At 40.8% G+C, this 25,032-nt stretch overlaps 1 protein-coding gene across 4 annotated transcripts in view; it reads left to right on the top strand.

The window, feature by feature from the left end:
- HIPK3 (homeodomain interacting protein kinase 3) overlaps positions 1-25,032 on the top strand; it is a 95,112-nt gene that overhangs the window by 33,527 nt on the left and 36,553 nt on the right. The window contains exon 1 of one of the 4 annotated variants that reach the window (XM_070762449.1): positions 7,532-7,617. The exons of the other annotated variants lie outside the window; for them this stretch is intronic. The gene's annotated coding sequence lies outside the window, so the exon portion shown is untranslated. Of the gene's footprint in view, positions 1-7,531; positions 7,618-25,032 lie in introns of those variants that run through there. 4 annotated transcript variants of the gene reach the window in all.

Below are 25,032 nucleotides of genomic sequence, written 5' to 3' on the forward strand. Positions count from 1 at the left end.
AGTCTAATTTTTTTCATTACTACATGTGGACGCTGCCTATCACTGCTAAAGGGAGGTATACCTCACAGTTTGGGAAACCCTGTCATACACCGAAAATTTTTGAAAACCTAATTTATAACAAATTATTTAACTGGAATGTTATTTTGTTAAATACTGTATTACTGTATTTTTGGACTATAAGATGCACTGGACTACAAGACACACCTAAATTTACAGGAGGGCCTCTGTGTGTCGTGTTTTCACGTTCCCCAGTCTCCAAAAGCACACAGCAGTACTCTGCAAGTCCCGTTTTCACCAAAAATGCGCTCAATTTTGGGCTCCTAAGCCTTCCACATGTCACATTTTTACCTTCCCAGGCCCCCAGAAGCACTGCAATGCTCACATGGCCAGTACAGAGACTGCAGAGTGTTCCTGGGACCATGGGAGGGCAAAAATGGGCCCTGTAGAGCTTTGCAGAGTGCTGCGGGCCTGGGGGGGGGCAACGCAATGTGTGGAAGGCTTGGGAGCCCCCAAATGAGTCCCCTTTTTGGCAAAAATGGGCCTTGTGGAGCATTGCAGATTACTTCTGGAGTTCAGGGAGGGCAAAAACAGACGCACTGAGGATTCGGGAGGCCAAAACCACCCATATTCGATCTATAAGACTCACCTAAATTTTCACCCACTTTTACAGGGGGGAAATGCGTGTCTTACGCTCAGAAAAATATGGTAAATAGAAACATGAACACTTCTATAGCATGTATTTTGTGTATATGCATTCTATATTTATTATCATGGATTTTCTTCAAAATTTTAGTTTAAAAAATATTTTTTATAATATAAACCAAAATATATATTATTTCAAAGCAAATTTAAATGTGATAATGTTTATATAACACAATTAAAATTATCAACATTACATTTAAAATCTTTAAAATATTGACATTAAAAAAGAAAAAAGCAAAGTAAAAATTCTATCAATATTTAAGATGTTACAGGCATAACATTATTTTTCTTTTCAGCCCGAAGATGAGTATAGAGTCTGAGATAAAAAAGAAAGCACCACTGTAATTCATTTTAGACTACTAATCATATGGTAATACAGGTACTAATTTCTTAATTCTAAATTTAAGATAGTACTTGTACTTCAAATTAACCACCTATAGTAATGATAGAACTAGATTTTTAAGCTATAGGGCTCTTTGGGTGTGGGTTTAATTGCTGTTTTGTAGGATCAAATCCTAGAAATAAGGAGAAAAAGCAATATATGAAAGCATACCTACTATTGTAACTATAACTGGGAATGAACTGCTTTCTCCATGTTAATGTAGCATATGAAGAATTAATGGTGGGAACGGGAGCTTAAAATGGAGTAAGTTCATGAACTTGGATATCTTTTAAGAATTAAACAGGAAATATTTTAGGTATCTCCTTTTGGGTTGCTGTGGGAGAACGACTTCTAGAAGTAATCTAGGTTGCAAAAGTGATTTAAAACTCCATACATTTCTTTTTAAAGAACAGCAGCAATGGTGCTAGTATTAGGATTTTCTGGTTCAAGATTAGATGAAAAATAATATTATGAAGGTTGATTGTTTAGTTGTTTTATTAATTAGAGTGGTAATTTTAAAATAAATCAGTAATATTTTTTGGCCCTTTGAATTATTGTGCCATTTTGGAGAAACTTACTCTAAATAGATTAAATTGAGAATTTTTTGTGATTAGTCCCACAGATAAGGTAAGATTAGATGTAGGCATTTGTTTAGATTTAATGACAAAATGTAGACGAGAAACACCGTAAATGTGGTGTTCTCAATGAAAAAAATCTTCATTTTTAAAAATCATTTCATGTGTTGCTATGAGGGTATGATTCAGTTAACTTCCATAAACGAACATTTCCTTTTGATTTCGTTGCTCAAGAATTATTCTGAAATATTTTATTTGGGCTTTGGAAATAAAAACAAGAGTGTAGTCATTGATGAAAAAAGCAGTACATGAGAACAGGACCTCTGTTCCTCTGTAAACAACTTGAGCTGGAATGTGGCCTCAGATGTTATTCTATCACTTTGAACTGTGCATCACTGAAATGTGTGTGTGTGTGGGATAGCTTAAAATAGGCAGGGGGTGGTAATCAGAAACTGTTGACTACTATAGATGGTGAGGCTGCTTCACTGCTGCAGTGAAATAATCCAGAAGTACATGCAGTTAAGTGTATTCATTTTGCTCAAGGTCAGGCTGCTCAAAGTCAACTGTTTGTTAGGTTTGTAAATGTAGTTAACTATCAAGAAGGCCTCAGCTATTACGTGTAAAGGCAGTTTGTTAAGACAGACTGTATTTAATTGAAAAGCTTCAATTTACAAATTGGAGGAGGTTGTTTATGGGTGGGGGAGATTTATCTGCCTGGGCTCCACTCCCCCCCCCTTCCAAAATTGAAAACATGATCTGGTTCAGCTGGCTGGTATAAATGTAAACAAACTGAGGATGGTAATGACTAAATATGCTGCTGATTGACAGATTATATTATTTTGACATTTAGGTTTTCTCAAGCAGCTTACCTAAACTGACTTACCTTTTTAAATTTTTCTTTTGAATAATAAAGTGGTGATATAATGCTTGAGGTGTTCAGACTAGGAGACCTCGATTCGAGTCTAAGCTTGGGCATGGAAGTTCATTGTTTGACTTTAGAACAGCCACACACTTTTAATCAAATCTGCCTCACTGTGGTGGTGTTGGGAAAAGTTTAAGGAGCAAGTATTATGTGCCACTAAAGGCTTATGGAGGAAGAGAAATAAAAATCTAATAAATATAAAAATAGGGCATTCCCATGATTTTTTGGTATGCATCGCTCGTTTTTTGCTGCTTGCTGTAGATAGGATTTGATTTTTTTTCTCTTTTTTTATCTTAATCTTAATCATATTTAGGTTCATTGGCATAAATGTGTCTTTCTTTCTTTCTTTCTTTCTTTCTTTCTTTCTTTCTTTCTTTCTTTCTTTCTTCTGCTTTAAGTCAATCTCTTATTACATTATTAGACCTTAGCCTTCCAGCCTTTTGCAATATCAAAAGAGATAGATAAACTAATTCTATAAGGTGGGCACCTGAGCAGAGAAGACATGTCTCCTGAGACTCACCAAATGTAGCCAATGAGACCTGTAGCATACCCTGTTTTGCCAGATGGGGGCAAGCTGATACAAAGGAGATGTCCCCCAGTAGACCACTACCGTGCCACAAAGGACTTTAAAAATTAAAATCAGCACCTTGAATTGGAGCTAGAAACAAACTCCCAGCCAGATCAGTTTGCAGAGCAGAAGTGTAATATACGCTGTGCATAACTGCCTATGCTAGTTTATTCTGTACTTCCAGATGTTCTTCAGGGTCAGGCCTACATTATGTGCATAGTTCAATTTGGAAGTAACTAGAGCATGAATGACTGTAAGCAGGACCTGCCAATCCAGAACTGGCACAGTTGTTGCATAAGACAAAGTTGCACAAAGGACTGCTTGCTACAAATGCCACCTACTCATTTAGCAGGAGTCATGATCCCATGAGGACCCCTGGATTGTACAGCACTATCTAGCACCAAAGATGTCATGGTCCTGGAACAAGTGGGCTCCCCAAATTACATTTTTGTCTGGGTTCCACTAAAGTTTCTTGTTCCCCATCCAGGCAGTCATAGCATCCAGATTCCATGGTAAGATACTTATGGCATTGCTTAATTCTCCAGAGGTGGATATATATAATTTGGTATCATCAGCATACTGATGATGGGTATACTCTTAAAGAACCAGTTACACCTGTAGAGACTTTCAAATGGGTATTTGAGTAGAGTCTCTGAATCAAGAATAAGAGTCCATATTTAAGCTGGCCAATTTCATCCACAACGTGTTTCTATTTATAAAATCACAAGCAGCACTAAAATCCATAAATGCAGTAAGCAGGTTTTTGCCATTTCTAAATAGTTTTTTTAAGAGATGGTGTAACTGTAAAGTAAAATAATTGTCTATCATGGAGCGCTCTAATCTAAATCCAGTTTGTTCCTCTACTAAAAGATTTCTTTCCATTACCCAATCTTGCTTAACATATCTTTTGCATACAATTTAGCCACAATTCTAGTAAGGCTTTATTTTAGTTCTTTGGGTCAGCTTTGTCTCACTTTTTATATAGGGGAACTATACTGGCAACTTCCCACCCGACTGGAATGCAAGCTTAACAGCCTTGCTAATAGTAAGGCATACCAATCAATATAAGTCTTAAAGAGTTATGGGAATAGAAAAACATCTCCAGGCACCTTATTAGATTTTAGACATTGGAAGACAAATTTGATTTCTGATATTTCAAAGACTAAAATGTCACATGTTTGTTTGTGTGAGAGACTCTAGTTAAGATTAGAAAACAGATTTGCATAAATATCATTCCAAATTGAGGCTGGAATAGGAATGTTAAATTGGAATTTATATTCCTTCAATAAATCTGATATAGCATTCCAGAAGAAAATTGAATTTGTCCTTTTGCTGAAACTTCTAGATCTGATTTAATTCTACACAGTGCTTTTAAAAAACTTAATGCTTTATAGCCATTCCTCATTTATCTTCAGTGTGAGAACTTTGCCTGTATCTCCATTAATTCTGTTATTTTCTTCCAGTTTTAATAACTATCAAGAAAACCTATTCTGTTTTTTTTTACTGTGTTAGCTTTCTAATAGTTATATTACATTCTAAGGGGGGAAAAGGCGATTTACTCTGAAAAATAATGTTTTTACAACTACATGCTAATTTTGAGTGATTACTTTTAGGAAGGACTCAGCCAAAATAGGAGATGAGTAGCTCTGCCTTTTTAAATTATTGATTATACTTTTCCAATTTGCATTGAACAGGTAATACTTACTCTTCAATCCAATTTTTATTTTGAACATGTAAGAAAAATCTTTGGTTTTTGCTTTAGGTGTTCTGACATCAACTTTATAAATATAACTTATTTGTCTGTAGCTTCCTTGGTGAGCTATCACTCTGTCACCTATTGTTGGAAGAGATGTCCGCTTGGGTTCAGTTTCAAGTGGGGAGAAAAACACTGGAAACATGGTGGCTGATTGGAAAGATATGTTGGACAGGACCACATGGTTTAAGGACCTGGGCAAAAAAGCACATAGGTAAAAAAAGAGAGAGATTTATACCATCTCTTGGCTCCAGCTTTGGAGCTTCCTGTTCCTATGTAAGAAATGTTGTCAGTCTGATTGGTTATCAGATTCCCATGGGGCTATACAGGGGTAACTTTGTAGTGTCTTGAACCTCATGCTTGGTTGAATCTTGGTGGATGATATAATCTCTCCAGGTGCCATGTTGTTCTGTTGCTAGATAGGTAGAGGGCTAATCCTATCATTCCTGTGGGCCATGTCTTAATCCCATCATCCTAGAGTTGAAGGGAGGGGGCAGGGAGCTGCTTTGTCTTTAAAACATGTTTCCCTCTTTCTCATCCAGGGAGGTATAATATTCTGCCTTTTTAATATTTCCTAGAATATTTCATTTTTCTAGGAGAAGGGTGGGTTTTAACTTTCTATACTGTATTTATCTTTTTAAATTTTCAGATCCCTGCTAACATTTTGTACGTCGATTCATTCCCCATTTTTCCTATATCTTCTTGCGGATTATATCTTTAAGTATATTTTTTGTGTATGTTTTTCGAGTGACTTTTAGAGAAGCATACAAATATTTTGTGTATGTACAGATGTAAATTAATGCTCATATGCCTTAAATGATTGAAATGCTTAATTCCATATATGAGACTTTGAATTTTTTTAAAACTACACATTTTATACAGATACTGGAAAATTCAAATAATGTGAAAATTGAAGTCTCATAGTAGTTAGTCTGTTATAGAAAGCATAATTTTGTGCTTGGGAATTGCAGTAAGAATAGAAATATAATGTACCTCAGTCCTGGTCAGTGTTGATAGAAAAGATGATAAAAATTGCAGCCCAGCAGTGTCTGGTTAGCTGTACATTTTCCTGTTACAGTATGTATATGAGATTACCACACCAAGAAACACACCTGATACTGATAGAGGGCTAACATTGCAATCTGCTTGAGAAATGCAAGTTTCTCGTGTTTCAGAACTAGCAGTAGCAGAAGACATGAAAATACACACCCACCCACATATACCCTACCTACCTACCTGCCTACCTACCTACCTACCTATGTGTGTGTGTGTGTGTGTGCGTAACATTATATATATATATATACACACACACACACACACAGTAATTTTTATTTAAGCTGTGTCTTGAACCTTTAAGACCTGATAAATTTACAATGTGCATAGAACCTATTTCTCTTAAGCTTATTGCTTATACTGTTTGTTTCTATTTTATGTAAAATATTGCTGATCTTTTGGGTAACAAATTACTTCACTGGACTTTTACTAACCAATTAGTAACTTATATAATTCTTAACATTTTTATAGAAATTAATCTTACTGTAAACTAGAAGCTAATTGTTCTTTTCTGTTTTGTATTAACATTTTCTTCTTTACTTAGCAAGGTATAAAAATGTTCTTTCAAAAAGAAACTATTACATATTATAATATTAAGTGTATACAGTATTTGAATCTGGAATATTAATGTAGAATTTTGATCCAGTCTTGAGTTATAAATACCTGTTGAGATATAGGCAAGCTAAAGTTCATGCATTGCATATAAATGTTAAATTAAATGCAGAAGAGCTACTTCTATAGATTTTATCATACCACTTCATACCAGATTCATGACTGCAGATAGGCAACATATGAATTTAATAAATTAAGAAAATAATAACAAATGCTACCAAGAGATGGCAACTAGGAGAATTTGACCATAATGCATTCTTGGCTAGTTTATATAATGCACTAAGCCATTATTTATTTGAATAAACCACAGTTCTTTAGATTAAATAAATGGGTTTACAAGCACATTCAAAGTCAGATTATTGAAATAAGCTTCTAATTTAATAAGACATTTGAACCCAGCCATTATTAAATGATATGCTAAAGAGTTAGGCGGCCTCAGCTAATTTACCTAAATTATCTTTTTAAAGTTAAAGAAGTTGCTTAAATTATTGGCTTTAGAAGATCACCAGTGGTGGCAATTAGATAGAATACGTGAAAACACACATTAGATATTTAAAAGAATCAGGACCCATAGGAAAAATTAATGCAAGCAATATTATATGCACCAAATGATAACCAAGGTGACCTTATCCATTACTTTCAAAGATTTCGATTGTCTTTCCCAAAGGAAGAAAATAATTTAAGCAACACTAGAACGGGTATTTTATCCTTCTCGTATATTATTTATATTGGAAGGAGAAAGCCTTTTTCTAGTGAACCAGAAATGAGAAATTTTCAAGGGATCTTGAACAAAGTCTGTTCCGGGCCTGCACAGCATACAGCCCATTGGGCAACATGTAGCCCACCAAACTGTCTTGTGCAGCCCACAAGTGTTTTTTTAAAAACTGAATAAATTCACCAGCAGATATCACCACCACCAGGAAGGATCTGCTCCTGCTGCCCATAAGAAACCCTGCCAAGCACCTCCAATGCCTCCAGGCCTCACCAACATCACCAGCTCCAGTGTTGACAGCGCTCCACTAGCCACCAAACAACCGATCGACATGCCAGGTATTACTTTGCGGCCTGTGATTATTTTAAATTTATCAATGTGGCCCTTTTTCATCCACAAGTTGTGCAGGCCTGATCTATTCAATACCCAATCTATATTCGCTGGTAAAAGCGAGGTAGTACAACCAGCTCTTGGGATGGTCTGAGGGCGTGCATAATGTAATGAGAACTGGTAATCTCCATAGTAACCCTAGAAAGGCCGACATGTCTAACCGATTCAAGTCATTTCCCCCTCTCTTTCTGTCTCAAAATAGATCTACCAGAATTTCACATATTATTTATACAGTGTGGAGGTCAAATAAGCATAATCTATGATGTCAGCAACAGAAGCGCAAGCGCTCTCAAAAATCATAGCAATAAACCAACATCAACTAGTTGCATTAACTTTTGTTCACACACCCCTTCCAAATCTTGTGTATGAGAGTAGGAAATTATGTTTTAAGTTTTTACAAACAAGCTATCACAGGAAAGAATTATCTCAGTTGGGCCTTCCAGTCTATGGAAGTTTCATAGGGAAAAATGTATCCCCTCTGTCTAAACTAAGATAGCTTGTTGGCTTTAGAAGATCACTAGTGGTGGCAATTAGATACTCTCATGAGATGTAAGGAACCATCGTTTGTGCTGAAATTTAACTATATACCATTTTGTGGTTGTAAATTCTAGTCTTGCATTATATGTATTTAATTAATTAATTTCTCTGCGACATCCCACATTAGTGGCACTGGGCAATTTACAAATAATTATATCATTTAAGACTACAGTGATCCCTCGATTTGCGCGTTCTCGATTAGCGCGAAACGCTGCAACGCGGTTTTTCAAAAAATATTAATTAAAAAATAAGTCCGCGTTTTTTTCCTACACCACGGTTTTTCCCGCCCGATGACGTCATACTGATTGCTGATTGGCCAAAATCAGCAAAAGGAGGGAGGGTTGCCATTGCCATTGCCGCCAGCGCTGCCCCAAGAAAGCCGGTGAGAGGAAGGAAGGAGGGAAGGAGGGAGGGAGAGAAGGGAAGGAGGGAAGGAGGGAGGGTTGCCATTGCCATTGCCGCCAGCGCTGCCCTGTGGGTAGCGGCGAGGAGCCCGGAAAAATCACCATTGCATTGCCAGCCTCCGAACTTGCGTCGCTCCACCTTCTGCGCATGTGCGGCCATGGAACAAAGGGCGCGCATGCGCAGATGGTGTTTTTACTTCCGCATCCAGTATAACGCGGAAATCGGTTAGCGCGGGAGGTCTTGGAACGTAACCCCCGCGCTAACCGAGGGATCACTGTATTGGTATAAAGAATTTGGATTTCAATTTAGTAGGTAAACTTGAGTTGCGTGACTCTTGAACATGGATCGCAACAATTTTAAGACTGAAACCAGAGGAATTTCATGGTAACATTTTGTAATAAGCATATTGAATAGGAAAAAAGCTTTCAAGGTTCCACGTAGCATCCAAACTAAATCAGAGTCCAAGTCAAAGCACCCCTCAAAGTTCCTGGCACCTACACTGGGAAACCTGAATCTGAGTTTCCTACCCAGTTGAAAGTTCACATCCATCCCTTGCTCACTCAGATTGTGCCAGTGTGGCAAGTGGGTGGGCATAGGATGGCCTTGAACTACTCAAAAGAATGCATCTGTTCCCTCATGAAAATCACCCCTTGCAAGTTCCCATAAACATCAGGCCTTCTATATAGATAGTGTGGCAAGCCATTAATTTATCACCAACCTCTGCACCAGCTTGACAAAAGCCTTGATAGTTTGGTTCATGAATTAATGATTAATTAATACTATCAGCAACTGGAGTTTAACCGTCAATAGTGTACAGGTAGTTCTCCACGTAGAACAGGTTTTTTTAGTGACCATTCAAAGTTGCAATGGCACTGAAAAATGTGACTAATGACCATTTTTCATAGTTACAACCCTTCGCGGCATCCCTTTGATCATGGGATCAAAATTCAGATGCTTGGCAGTGGTTCATATTTATGACAGTTGCAGAGTCTCAGAGTCATGTGATGCCCTTTTGCAACCTTCTGACAAGCAAAGTCAATGTGGAGGCCAAATTCACTTAACTTCTATGTTACTAAGATAACATCTTAGTGATGCACTTAAGAACTGTGGCAAGAAAGGTCGTAAAATAGAGCAAAATTAATTTAATAAATGTCTTGCTTGGCAACAGATCTTTTATGCTCAATTGTGGTTATACGGAGAGGGGCTGCATACAAATCCAATAAATTATTATTATTATAATTTAATAATAATAATAATAATAATAATAATAATAATAATAATAATAATTTATATTTGTATGCTGCCCCTCTCCAAAGAATATTGTATTAGTACAAAAAAGGGGAAAGCCTTTCTTAGGAAAATATACTAATTGTGTAGGTAAAAACTGAAAGTTCATATAAACTTTTCTGAATTTAGTGATTTAGTAATAATTATACAGGGACTTAAAGCAAAATGGAAGACTTACCCACAAGTTGTTAAAATAAAATTAGAAGACAACATAATCCAAGAATCTATGTTAAGTAGGCAAGGGACTAAGGAACAGTAGCAAAAGATCTGCCCAAATGTGCCTTCTTTCAAAAATTTCTAAAATGGAAGATATATAATTGGAATGCATCAAAATGTTGCAACTTAGTTTATAAATTAGACTTCCGAAATTGTTAAAAAGTGTATGGTATTATACTAAAATCCTTTTGTGATTAGATATTCCTTTTCGTGAGCTATGTCTATATGATCATCAAAAACATTTGCTTCTGTTAATATAATCTGAGCTCCACATGTATCATTAAATATCAGTCTAAACATTATTGGGAAAATATACATTTATGTTAATTAGAGGCTGCAGGAGAAATCCCTGATTTATCTTGGGCATGCTTCTTATACATTGCTTCCATCTCCAGAGTATATTTCCTTGAGGTTTATCCTTGTTTCCCATTCTCACTACCATTAGAAAATATGTGAGCTCAGATCCAAAGTTCAATGATTTTATTACTTGTGTTTTACCCTATTTATCCTTAGTGTTTTTGTTTTATACAGGTTAATTTTTTTTTAAAATCACTCAAGTGTTCTATTTGAATAGAATATAAATAAAACTAGTTCTCATTTAATGACAGTTCAGAGCCACAACTATGATGAAAAAATAATTTGTTACTTTTGCAGGTCTGTAAAGCTAGGAAAACTAAGTAAGATTGCAAGCACTGTCACTTTTTTGTTTTATGACTTGCTAGTTACAATTGTAGTAGCTAAACAAGGATTATTAATCTATGTCTCGATATAAAATAATGATTTGAACTAATTTGAACTAGCTGGTTTAAAGTACTTTAGCAAATAAACAGTGAACAATTGTATTAATGATACTCCATTTATAATTATTATCAGTTTTTTCAACAAAAACATATGTAAACAGCAACTGGATTATTTAAAAAAAGTTAGTTCAGGTTAGTCCACTTGTGATTCTGTCCTTTTGCTACCTGCCATTAAATTTGCTCCTCGTTTATCGTACTTGAGAACAAAATGTGATTCCTGAAAGGAGAGATACAAATTGATTTACATTATTGATATTTACGATATCTCCTTATGCAAATTCTGTGAAAATGTAATACTTTCAGTAGAACTGAGTAAAAAGGTATGGATTTTGATTCTTTCCAGGAAGACTGAAAAGACATAGAAAGTTGTACTATAAAATATAATGTGCATCTTATACAGATATTCCTTGAGTTATGACAGCAGTTGGTATTCTGATTGCTGTAGCTAAGTGAGGTCATAAAGTAGAATGTCACATGACACATTAGTAGCAGCAATCCAGACAGTGCCGGTATGTTTGTGTGTGAAACTTGCAAGTCATTCAAACAGGAAACAGAGGGAGTCCCAGATAAAGAGTGCAGAGGTACTACAAGAGGGTGGAGAATAATCTGGAAAGCCTGGTGCAGATTGCATGTGAACAAGGGAGTAGAGGCATTGTAGATGGGTGCCAATTCAGGGAAAAAGGCTGGCACCATGTTTATAAGCAAAGGGGAAAAGGAGAGAGTGGCACATATGTGTATGAAAACAAAGACGGAAGGGGGGAGTGCAGAAAGACATGGGGGAGATGCATCCAAGGGACATAACAACTTACCTTGCTATTTCCCATTGACTTTTCTTGTTGAAAGATGGCAGGGAAGGTCACAAATGGCAATCACATGACTACAAGACTTTCTAGCTGGTTTTAAGTCTGAGCCTGAAGTCAAGTGCCTGAATTTTTTTCATGTGATTGTAGAATGCTGTAAAAACTGAAACTTTGAGGACTACCATATTTTTCGGAATACAAGACGCATCTTTTTACTCCCCAAAAGAGGGTGGAAAACTGGGTGTGTCTTATATTCTCCAATGCACTTGCAAGGAGAGTCCAACATGGGTAATTCTTCAGTCTGATTGGTAGGGACTGAGTTTAATTTAAATATTAGTCAGGCACTGCCCCCTTAGCCCTCCAGTCTAAAAAACTCAGTCGCAGTAATGGGACTTAGAGTTTTTCCTTCTGGATTTCATCTGAGTTGAATGTGGAATAAGTTAAAGTTTAAGCAAGTAAAGTTTACATTTGTTAAGAAATGTTTGAGTACCTTCTGTTAATGGGGTTTTCCCTTTTCCCCCCCTCTCTTTTTCCTTTTCTGCAGGCACAGATGGGGCGGCTCCTCTGTGGGCAGCAAAGGGTTCCTACCCTCCACGGGGCGAACCCTTGAGGCTGCGGCTCCTCTCCTCTGTTTCCCGATCCAGGTGTGGATTGGAGGGAGCCCCCGGGTTGCATACCTCCGCGGTAGCGCCCGGTGACCATTGCAAGCGGCTGACGCCATGGGGGGCCTGCCCCCTGCGCCGGAGACGCCGTCAGAAGATCCAGAGCTGGAAGCGCCCCCTCCGATTCTCGCTGGCCGTCTTGTGGACTTCTGGAAGGCGGCTCCTCGGCTGAGGTGGCTCGGCTTTTCATGGCGGCGGCCATGTTTGAAGGCAGATCGGGCGGGAAAGGGAAGGAAGCTTCCTGCCCGTTTCCATGGTAACGGCGGCCATTAATTGAGCCGGGAACCGTAACCGCTCTGTGTGTGCCTTCGTGGTTGCCATGGCAACCGGGCTGCGGCCTCCTGATAGGCCGGGAAGCAGCGTGAGGTCACGCTGGAAGGCCAGAGTGTGTCAATCCTGCCTGGTGCCACGCAGCCGCACTTGGTGTCAGAGGAATGACAGTTGAGCTTGGCTTTACTCTAGCGTGCTGTGCTTAGCGGTCTGTGTATTCGAGCCGGTGATCGTGAGTGTTTAAGTTTAAGCAGAATAATAAAAAAAAACAAAAAACAGTATGGCAGAGACACCAGCCCTCCCTGCAGAGGAGTCTTTGCTCTCAAATAAGCCCAGCACCCCCAAGGAGAAGGGCCAGAGGGCTAAAACATCTCAAGGGGCCTCGTTGAGGGAGGCAGAAAAAAGAATCAGAGCCCTTGAGAAGCAATTGGAGGCTTCCCAGAAACAGGCCTCCTTATCAACTTTGCAATTTGGGCCAACTCCCCTGGCAGCCTCCCCCGTGATTACACCAGGGGTTGCAGGCTCGGCCTCAGAGAGGGATTGGTCCCCTGAGCGCACTACACAGCTGGCTCCGGGCTCTACACATGAGGCCTACTCCTATGCAAGACAGCCCGCCTTGTGGCCTGGAGTTTATCCACCTGCTCAAGCCTCTGCTAATTTATCATATGGCCCAGCGCAGTCTGCCACGTTTACACCTGCTGCGGCGGGGCTGCGTGGCCCTCAGAATGCTTGGCGCACCAGCAACAATCTGCGGGGCCACCACCGTTGAGGCTCCGCGATCCTTGGATAGCCCCAGCCACTCAGTCATTGGCTGATTCTATGGAGGAAGAGGATTCCGCCAGGGAGACCTTCAGTGACCAAGGGGATGACCTGTCAGGTGATGAACAACCGCCGGAGCAGCCCTCCTTCACTGGTCTGTTCAAGTCCTCCCTTTACAAGGTCTTGTTAAACAAGGCCAAGTTGACCATCGATCAAGCTGGTGAGGGGAGACAGACGGAACTGACAGCTGACACCCCTACCACAGGTGTCCTCTTCGTTTTGCCGAAGCAAGAGGCCGTGAGCATTCCGTCTTCGCAGATGTTCCTCGAGACTATACAACGCCCTTGGGAGAACCCGGCAGCGGCTCAGGGTCCATCGGTCCTCGACCGTAAATTTTATTCTTTTGATCAGGCAATGGAGGACCTGTTAATCTTTCCAACTGTGGACAAGCCCATCACAAGCCTGGTTTCTAATGCCCTGGTGCCTTCGGAGTCCCAGGAGGGACTGAAGGCCGAAGATAAACGGGCGGAGAACGTTGTCAGGAAGACTCACCAGATGGCGGCTTGGGCTATTCGGGCCGCCTCTGCAGCCTCGTTTTTTAACAGGGCCACCCTCCTATGGATTAGGGAGATTCAATCGAGGGTGAATCCAGAGGATGGGCACCTCAGGCAAGATTTAAACAAGCTTCTGGCGGCCACTGAGTTTTCGGCTGACGCCACGGTGAACGCGGCCAAGTTCGCGTCTAGGGCCATGGCCTCGTCGGTGGCCTCTCGCCGTCTGATATGGCTCCGCCACTGGCAGGCGGACGTGAAGTCGAAGTGGTCCCTGGCTTCTTCCCCCTTTACGGGCAAAAAGCTTTTTGGTGAAGTCCTTGATGAGGTGTTAATAGAAGACAAGGACAAAAAGAAAGTGATGCCCAAGTCAAATAAGGAGGCAGGATAGGCGTTTCACACCCTATCAAAGGCGCCAGCCCTTTCGGCCAGAGCCCACCTCCACCTCTACCCAGGCGTTGAGGCCTTATTTCCAGGGCTCCTCCAACCAGTTTTTTTTTAGATCGGACAGGACCTACACGCAGGACCGCAACAGATCCTCACAGGGCCTCCGCCCGTTCAGGGGAGCCAATCGTGGCTTCAAAAGAAATAAGTGACTTTCGGGATTCCTTTCAGTTGGGCGGCAGGTTGGCGCAGTTCGCAAGCCATTGGGAGTCCACGTCAGCAGACGCGTGGGCGACATCAACTGTAGCTCAAGGTTTAAAGCTCGAATTTGTTCGCCCCCCACCTCAGCGATTTCTCCCATGTCCTGTTCCTTCGGAGCCCCAGAAAAGGTCCCTCTTGCACCAAGAGGTATTGCATCTTTTGGAGATAGGGGCCATAGAAGAGGTTCCCCCAGAGCAACGGGGCAAGGGATTTTATTCTGTGGTGTTCCTTGTCCCAAAGTCGTCTGGAGGAGTCAGACTGATCTTGAACCTTCGGCAACTGAACCTTTACATCAAGTACCGAAGGTTCAAGATGCATTCGCTCCGGTCGATCCTTGCTTCGGTTCAGCACAACGATGTGATGACTTCAATCGACCTCAAGGAGGCTTACCTCCATGTTCCTATTTGTCCTTCGCACCGACAGTTTCTGCGATTCAGTCTGGAGGACAATCATTTCCAATACAGTGGAACCCCGACATAAGAGCTGCTCGACTTAAGAGCTACTCGAGATAAGAGCTGGGAGAGGAGAGACATTTTTTTATTTTATTTTATTTATTACTTGGATTTGTATGCCGCCCCTCTCCGTGATACGAGCCGAGAAGAGCCGGGCTGGCTTACTTTCCTTCCTTCCCGCGCTGATGCAGAGCCACTCGAACAAAGCGTCGCGCCCCTCTGATGCTTTCGGCGGCTTCCGAAGCGACGCTGGGCTCTTTTGCCGCCAAAAGCGTCAGGGGGGTGTGACGCTTTGTTCGAGTGGCTCTGCATCAGCGCGGGAAGGAAGGAAAGTAAGCCAGCCCGGCTCTTCTCAGCTCGTATCCCGGCACTTGGTGAGTGGAGAGGCGGTCGCCTCCCCTGCCGCCCCACTCTGGGGGTCCTTGGCTTCTGCTGGGGGTGGGGGGATCTGAACGCTGTTTTGAATTTCACATTCCGAGTGGCCCAAACGCCAAAGGCGAACTTCCGCACCTCAGGAGTTAGCTCGCAAACGGCGCGGCTGTTTTAAAACATCGCTGCCGGACTGGGGGGGAGAGGGAAAGGGGGGAGAGGGGGGAGAGAAAGAGAGAGGGAGAGAGAGAAAGAGAGAGGGAAAGGGGGGGAGAGGGGGGAGAGAAAGAGAGAGAGAGTGAGAGATGCTCAGTGAGCCTTTCTTTGAAGTTGCCTTTCTTTCTTTCTCTCTCTCTTTCTTTTTCTCTCTTGCTCTCTTGCTCTTTCATTCTTTTTTCTTTCTCTTTCTTTCTTTCTTTCTCTTGCTTTCTTTCTTCCTTTCTCTTGCTTTCTTTCTTTCTCTTTCTTTCTCTCCTTCCTTCCCTCTTTCCATTTCTTTCATTCTCCCTCTCTATTTTTATTTCTCTTTCATTTTCTTTCTTTCTCTCTTGCTTGCTTTCTTTCTTGCTCTTTTTCTTTCTCTCTTTTACCTTCCCTTCCTCTATTTCTTGCTTTCCTTTTCCTTCCTCCCTTCTTTCCTCCCTCTACAGGATTGGGTGGCAGTGAAGTTACTCTCCCCTTTCATAAGTTTCCTTGTTTCCTTCCTCTGTTCCTGTCCCTTCACCCTTTCTTTCTTCCTTTCTTTATTCCTTCCTTTCTTTCCTTCCTTCCTTTCCTCCCTCCATTTCTTGCTTTCCTTTTCCTTCCTCCCTTCTTTCCTCCCTCTACAGGATTGGGTGGCAGTGAAGTTGAATAAATAACTACAGTTTAATGAATAAAAATAAAAGTTTGCCATGTTGATTGTTTTGGGTAAAAAGAGGAAGGGAAGGAAAGCTCTCAGCTTATCATCTTATTAATAAGTAAAGTTACATTTATTCTTGCAATGTCTTTTTGCATAATTTAGACTAACTTTGTGAGTTTTTTGAGGGCTGGAACCAATTAAAATTATTTACATTAATTCCTATGGGGAAAAGTCGTTCGAGATAAGAGCTGCTCGACTTAAGAGCGCAGGTCCGGAACGAATTAAACTCGTATCTCGAGGTACCACTGTACCGGGCTATGCCCTTTGGACTGTTTTCAGCACCGAGAACATTCACGAAGTTGCTGGACGTCCTCACGGCCTGGCTGAGACAAAGATCGGTACGCCTGATGGCGTACCTCGACAATATCGTCATTCTGGCAAGGACACGGGAGCAAGCGGACAGACATCTCCGCCTGACCATCAGAACTCTCCAGGCTCACGGTTTTTCAGTGAATTGGGAAAAGAGCCATCTAACAGCTACAACGCGTCTGGCCCATCTGGGGACGACTATAGACTCAACCCTGGGGATGGTTTTCCTGTCCCAGGAGAGACAATCCTCCATTCGGAAGCTGCTGCGGGACCTGGACAAGCAACGGTGTCCTCGCCTTTCCTTCTTGTCCAAGGTCTTAGGGACGCTGGTGTCATGCATAGACATCTTATCATGGGCTCGACACCACTTGCGCCCACTCCAGTGGTTCCTGCTCCCCTTTCAGAGGGAGAAGTGCAGTCATCTTCACAGGAAAGTACTCCTTACCGCCAGAGTGTGCAGGTCCCTTCAATGGTGGGTTTCCCCGGCGTTGGGGAGGGGATCCTCCTTCCTACAGAAGGATCTTCTCACGGTGATGACGGACGCCAGCCTAACTGGGTGGGGGGCTCACACTTCCTCTCAGATGGCCCAGGGCCTTTGGGAGTCAGAGGATTTACGGGACTGCAACATCAATCTGTTGGAGCTGCGGGCGGTCTCGCTAGCCCTCCGGAGATTCTCCCACTTGGTAAGGGGTCAGGACGTTTTGATCATGACAGACAATGTGTCCACACGGTCACACATAAACAGGCAGGGGGGAACACGGTTGCGGAGATTGATGGAAGAGGCCGAGTCCCTGATGTCATGGGCAGAGGCCAATCTAGCCTCTCTGTCTGCGGAGCACATTTCAGGGGTGGAAAATGTGTGTGCGGACTGGTTAAGTCGGGAGACTCTGGACCCAGGGGAATGGAGTCTGGACCCCTCACTGTTCCAGGATATTGTTGGGAGGTTTGGGAGTCCAGTTATGGATCTTTTCGCCACTTGTTCCAATACTCAGCTCCCCCGCTTCCTCTCACGTTTCCCCTCACCGGGAGCAGAGGGGGTGAATGCGTTACGCCAGAGGTGGCCACCCGGTCTGCTCTATGCCTTTCCACCGGTCATCATAATACCAAAGGTGATCCGGAAGATTCTACAGGAGAGGGCGGAGGTGCTGCTGGTGGCTCCCTTCTGGCCTCGACGCAGTTGGTTTGCCGATCTAGCAGAGCTCTCAGTGTCGCCCCACTGGAGGATTCCCAACCATCGGATTTCACTCCACCAAGGGACAATGGTTCACCCGGAGCCCCAGTGGTGGCAACTAACCGTTTGGCACTTGAGCGGTTCCATCTAAAAAATCAGCTTGTGCCTGACAATGTTATAGACACAATGCTAGCTGCCCGTAGGCCTTCTACTAGGAGGATCTATCAAGCCACCTGGGGGCCTTCTGTACCTTTTGCGAGCATCAACAGTTAGACCCACAGGGAGCGTCGGTTTTAGTGGTCTTGTCCTTCCTGCAGTCAGGTCTAGACAAGGGCCTTGCACCCAATACACTTAGGCGCCATGTGGCGGCGTTATCGACAATTCTGGGTAAAGATCACTACAGGCCCCTTGCGAGACATCCTTGGGTCAGGGATTTCCTGAGGGGGGCAGCCAACGTTAGACCTCCCGTCGTTCATCGTTTTCCATCGTGGGATCTGCCCCTGGTTCTGGACGCCCTTACAGGCCCTCCCTTTGAACCTATTCGCCAGATCTCTTTAAGGTTCTTGACCATCAAGACTGCCTTCTTGGTAGCCATTACGTCGGCCAGGAGGGTGTCTGATATCTCGGCATTATCAACTAGGCACGATCTTTGTCAATTTTATCCCAATAAAGTGGTACTGACATTGGACCCGACCTTCATGCCTAAGGTTAATTCCAACTTCCATAGGTCTCAGGCCATTGTGGTTCCTGACTTTTGCACTCGTGGAACTCATCCCTTGGAACTGAAGTGGCACAAGCTGGATGTAAGACGCGCTTTAAAGATCTATGTGCGCAGAACTCAGGCATTTAGGGTTTCGGAAGCCCTGTTTGTGTCTTTTTCAGATAGGACCAAGGGACGTAAGGTATCATCTCAGACTATCAGTAGGTGGCTAAGAGTCTGCATATCGGAGGCATACACAGCCAAGAACACTCCTATCCCACAGGGGATAACAGCGCATTCTACACGTAGTGCGGCCACATCATCGGCCTGGAGGACTCAGGCTCCATTAGAAGACATCTGCAGGGCGGCAACGTGGGCTACCCCGTCCACGTTCATTAAGCACTACAGGATTGACTCCTTTGCTTCTTCGGAGGCTGCGTTTGGGAGGAGGGTTTTACAAGGGGTTTGTTCCTTCTCTACGCCCCTGGTCCAGCCTTCTCCCTCCCTTTAATAGTAACTTGGGTATATCCCATGTTGGACTCTCCTTGCAAGTGCATTGAAGAAGGACCGTTGAACTTACTTGAACGGTCTTCTCGATGCACTGCAAGGAGAGTCCAAACCCACCCGAATTCGGGACCAGGGTCTCTGTTGGTTGAATTTCTTGTTGGGAGTAGTTGTTGAATTTTATTGTTCAATAAATTGTTTGTTTTACATTACTGCTCCTTCGTTTATGTTAGACTGGAGGGCTAAGGGGGCGGTGCCTGACTAATATTTAAATTTAACTCAGTCCCTACCAATCAGACTGAAGAATTACCCATGTTGGACTCTCCTTGCAGTGCATCGAGAAGACCGTTCAGGTAAGTTTAACGGTCCTTCTGAATGTAGCCCCACCCACCCGCCCCCACCATTTGGAGGTTTTCAGCCTCCACACATTGCATTTTGGAGTTTTTGGGATAGGGATGGGTGGGCGGTGAGTGGCTGCAGCTGCAGCCCAAAAACTCATTCCAAAAATGGGGTTTGGCGAGGCAAAAGAAGAGCATTGCTTTTTAGGTGGTGGGTGATTCTAGCTGGCGCTGCATCCCCAAACCACTTTTCTCCCCAATTCCCAAAATGGGACGTGCAGTCGGCAATGCCTTCTGCCCAAAATACAATCCTCTGGTTTGATCTCCGTACACTCTGTTTTTGGAATGGGGAGAATAGAGTTTTCAGGCAGAAGTGCCATGATCCCCTTCCCAATTTCAAAAACGGAACGTGCGGAGACCAAAACAACGCATTGTATTTCAGGTGGCAGGCAGTTCTGAGAGCTCAGTGATAAAAGGAACTGTGTCTCAAGGGAAACAGAATTGTCATAGTTAATATGGAAATAAGTTTTCATGCTGCTTTTTCTTGTTGGGAAATCCTTGTAAGGTCCAGCAGTCAGAATGTATATACTATTTAGCACATTGAATTATATACAATGCCCTTTTGGCTTTGATCTTCCAAGGAAAATCTGGACAATGCTTAACTAGAACCAAACTTTTTAATTGTATTCAACCCTCATATTGTGTGTTTGTAAAATAATTCACTGGTTTGGTATTTTACATTTCGATACATGTTTTATATCTTGTTTCTGTGAATTTTATGCACTATGCTGCAATTTGCTATGCCACACCAACCCCCCCCCCCAAACAAACCCAAACCCATGGATAGCCTTGGTTTGTTGACAAATATGAAATGAAGCCAAATCCCTCACACGAAATCTTTTTTGACATTCTCTTTTTGTCTACCAGAAATCCCCAAGCAAAAATTACAATATTTTAAAAACTGCCACATTCTTTGTTTTGCCCCCCCCCCCAAATTAAGGTGTGTCCTATACTCCGGTGCGTCTTATACTCTGAAAAATATGGTAGTTATTAGCTATCAGAGCTTGCATTTGCAGAAACTAGCCTGTTTGTGCCCAAGCAGAAAGCCAGTCCAGCCAGCTCAGCAACCTAAGCAGCCAGCTAGTCACAGACCAGTAGAAATGGAGTTGAAGTCTTCAGTGAAACACAGCAGCAGTAGGAAGTTGTGGAAAAATATATTTACTTCTTTATACTACTACTACTGTCTATACTATACATACAATAAACTAATATCTTACAAGTACCTTGCTACAACTATCTTATTTCAATAACTCACAGGAACCAACTTTTACAGCGTTACAGCTCCTTCAAAGCATACTGCCATGAATAGCAACAGCACACAACTAACAGTGAACAGACAAAGAGCAGGGAGCTCTTGCCTAGTTAAATACTTTTCATATAATTGCTAGGTTGCTGCACTCTGAATGACTCAGCATTCAACTGCCTCTGAATGACTCAGCATTCTTACCTGAGGCCTACTTTCTGCCTTATGATATTTAATTTCTGATATTAGCCCTGTCATTCAGTGCCATCATAACTATGAGGTAAAGGCATATGCTTGGCAGCATTACAAGGTGGGGGATAGGTGGGCAGATGGAATGAATGAATGAATGAGACTAACTGATTCAATTCAGTCTTTATACCCTTTCTTTTTTCCTCCCTCCCTAGAGAGATCACTTTCCAAGTAATTTACACTTGGAAGTTTGCAGATACATATGTTGTTAATTTTTGATGATAAGCATTTTGGAGTGACAGATTAGCCTAATCAGGACCTATAAACATCTCATTTGTAATTGCTAAGAACTATATTTCCGTTAATCATCGTATATATGATTGTGTGAAAAAAACCATATTTCATAGAGATTGTTGAAAAATAAGTAGGAATATGTGATTTGGTTATGGTTATATTTGGGATATTGTGCACAATCTTGGGCACCATACTCCAGAAAGGACATTGCACAGCTAGAAAGGTACAGCAAGTCAAATGATGAACTCCTATAGAAAGATTTCAGTTTTTAATAGATCGGTCTATTCACTGGTGTGAAGCATGAACCATACAAAATTTGAAGTATGTTTATTTGTTTTAAAGATAAATAAAGTAGGAAATTATACGAAGTATATTAAACAGGATGTCCAGCAAACCTGGAAAACAGGGAAATCAGGGAATTATCAGGGAAATTGGCGTTTTGGGAAATATCAGGGAATTGTTAGGGAATTTGTGAAAAAAATGGAATAAATCAGGGGAAAAACCCAAACTGAATTAAAATGTTTAAAAGTTAGGGAAAAGTCATGTAAAAAAACAAAACGGATTGCACTGCCTGGCAGAGTCAAGTAAAAATGAGCATAACTGTAGAAACAACTTGCTTCCTCAGCTACCCATATTTCTCCATGGCTTAGCCATTTGGTATGATGTCATCTATGACCATGCCTTAACTAGTTCGCAAGTTACAGGGAAATGTCAGGGAAATATCAGGGAATTTTAAATTGCTTTCTCACTGGACACCCTGATTGAATCATCATGTAAAAGAAATGAATAGGGTAGTTTTATACTATTATTATTATTATGTTATTTTTTTCTCACATCAAAAGCATACATAAAATCACCTATATCTTCAATATACATATATTTTCGCTTAAAAACAATTATACAATAACCTAAGTTACATTCCAATTTTTATTTTTATTATTCAATTTATCTGAATCTTCCCTCTCTCCACTCCCCTCTTTCTATCTCAGGTGGCTATTCCATCTCTAATACCTACTTTCTTGCACCTTCTCTCCTCTCTCCTACTACCATCTCCTTTCCTTCCTACTTCTCTCCCCTCTTTCTACTCTCTCCTTTCCTTCCTATCTCTTACATCTTCTCTCCCCTTTACTACTAACATCTCCTCCTCCTTCCTACTTCTCTACCTCCCCTTCTACTTTCTCTCCTTTCTCTCCTTCTTTCCTACTTCCTCTTACACCCTCTAAATCCTTCCCTGAGTGGATAATTCTAATTACAAAAATATTTTTTATTTTTCTCCCCATTGAAAACATGCATAGCCTGTCATACTTCAATAAATTTTTTAATAAACATGTATCATCTACTAAATATAATAATTAATACTTAATTTTTGGTATATTAATCTCCTGCTACTTCCTTTATCTAATTTTGTCACCCAGATTACACTAATTATTTCATTTTCCAATTAAATTTTAACACTATTGCTTACTTCCTCTCTTGGTTGTTCTCTCTTGCTTAATAAATCTAAGGTTCATTCATTTCCTTTCTTCCTTACTCATCATTCATTTTCCTTAACCCCAATTTTCTCATAATTAAATGCCCGTAAAAATTCCATTTATTTATTTTAAAAAATGAAGTATCAATTCATATTAAATATTTTATATCTTATATCTGATATCTGATATCTAACTGATACCTAATTGATGAATCAACCCAGAGTATTGAAAGCAGATATCATTCAAATTCCAAAACCCTAAAGCGTTAATTTTTTTCATTCATTATTCATACTGTGTCTTCTGCTGTAATGTAACAAGTATATCATTTTAAATCTGTTTCAACAAATCAAATTTATACCAATCCATAATTGTATTTTCCCAGAATTACCATTTAATTGTATAATTAGTTGCTTTTAAATAATTGTATTAGATTTAAATTCTTAAATGAAAACTTATTCATTAGCAAAATCAATATTAATTATCATCAACTATATTTTCAAATATATATTAATCATTTAAAATCTTAAATTTCCAAAGATTCATTATATATAGAGAAAGAAATCATTGTAAGGTAATCGAATAATAATCAGATAATCAAATAACAATCAACCATTTTCTTTGAATTTCCATGCTTTAGGTCTCAACTTCCCCTTCTTTTTCTTTCTTCTAACAATATACTCCCAACTTCTTCCCCTCTTTTTTCTTTTTTGTATTTAATGATTGTATTAGTTTTCCTTAAGCTCTCCTTAATCCCTTCCCCCTGCTTGTTTGCCATGTCCAAAACCTGTATCCTCGCCCTATTCTTTTTTAAACTATTAGTCCCAGTATAATAATCATTTAATTCAGTATAATCATTGGTCTAACCATTCTCAAAATTCCCTTCCCTTTTATCTTTATCATTCTCTGTATCTTCTTCCACCTGTTCTTCCTCTTGTTTCATCTCCTCTTTATCATCTTGTTTTTTATTCCTTGTGATTATATTTTCAACTTGCTGTGCTCAAGAGCTTCATATTTTTTCCAGTTCTTTCTTCATACTCCAAGAAGCATATCTGTAAATCTCCAAAATAGTCCTTTAAAAAGGCTATAAGATCCTCATCTTCTGAAGCATCTATTTTACCAAATTTACCATTCACAAATCTGTATTATTAGACCAGCTGTCAAGAAATATCTGTCCCACAGCCTGATGCAATCCTCTTCTTTCAATGTTAAACAAAGTGTATATTTAAGCTTTAAAATTTAGTCTTTGAACACCAAGTACATAGGAGTTCATTCAGAGTTCGCAGTCTCAACAGATGAAACTGTCCAGTGTAAATACCGATTCAAGGCCAACAGATGCTTAACATCCAGAAAAATCTTCCACAGTAATAATTCCTCCAACCAGCAGTCCTCACTGATTCCACAAGTCTCTTTTTCCTCTTAATTAATACGCTGATATATATTTAAATCAATTCTGTTTAGATATAAATATTTAGATCCAAGTTAATTCCATGCTCAATTTTGAATGTTCTCAGACATTGGGCTTTAGTTACAACGTTCTTTAAAATTTTTCCACTATAGTCTTCAGTGCTAAATAGCTGTTCGTCTTTGTTCTTTCAGTACTTTTGTTCCTGATTTTAAAATAAAATAAAAAAGAATACCAAGCTTCACTTTGGCAAAATGACTCACCAGCTCAACTTTTGTTCTTTCTCTTCTCTCCAGCACTTTTCTTTAGTTTCCTCTTTCCAGGTGACTTCCAACCTTCAAAAAAACAAATCAGTCCGTCTGTTCATGGCCGCTGTGGTTTGGGCGGCTTTTACAAGCCTTTCCCAGTGCCACCAGTCAAGAGCTCTTTGTCAGATCCCTGGGGGGTTTGCTGTCCCCTCCCAGTTTCCCGATGGTGTCTCTCCCTCATCGTTGCAGGGGTCCCCGGGCGACGTGGGTATTGAAGTTCCCCAGCAGAGCATGGGGAACTCCGTTTCACCATGGCGCTTGACCACGCTCCTCTCCCAATTTATATTAATTGATGAAGCTACCCAGAGTATTGAAAACATTCCATAGTGTCATAAAGATATTTATCATCCTGATAAATATATTTTTTTCTTTCTCCATAAAGATTATACTAAAAAGAACAGTTCCATCATTTCAGACAAAGTTAAACTATAAATTCAAAGCAAAGGAATCAACCACAACAAAGACCTTCACTGCTACCATTTTTGGCTTTTCATGGGAAATTTCTTCACCATGAGTGTCACATCGCATTTGGATGTGAAGCATAAGTTTTAAATATTTAGTACTATTTTTCAAGATGGTATGAATTAAAGTTTCTGAGAATACAGTACCTTTGGTATTCCTTTAGCAAACCTTTTGAAGAGTCATTTTTATTTGCATGGCACCCCACTGGAATGTCACCCAAACAATTTTGAAAATCAATTATTGTTACTACATTATAA

The sequence above is a fragment of the Erythrolamprus reginae genome, chromosome 1 (assembly GCF_031021105.1).
Source record: "Erythrolamprus reginae isolate rEryReg1 chromosome 1, rEryReg1.hap1, whole genome shotgun sequence".
In the NCBI taxonomy this organism is placed as follows: domain Eukaryota; kingdom Metazoa; phylum Chordata; class Lepidosauria; order Squamata; family Dipsadidae; genus Erythrolamprus; species Erythrolamprus reginae.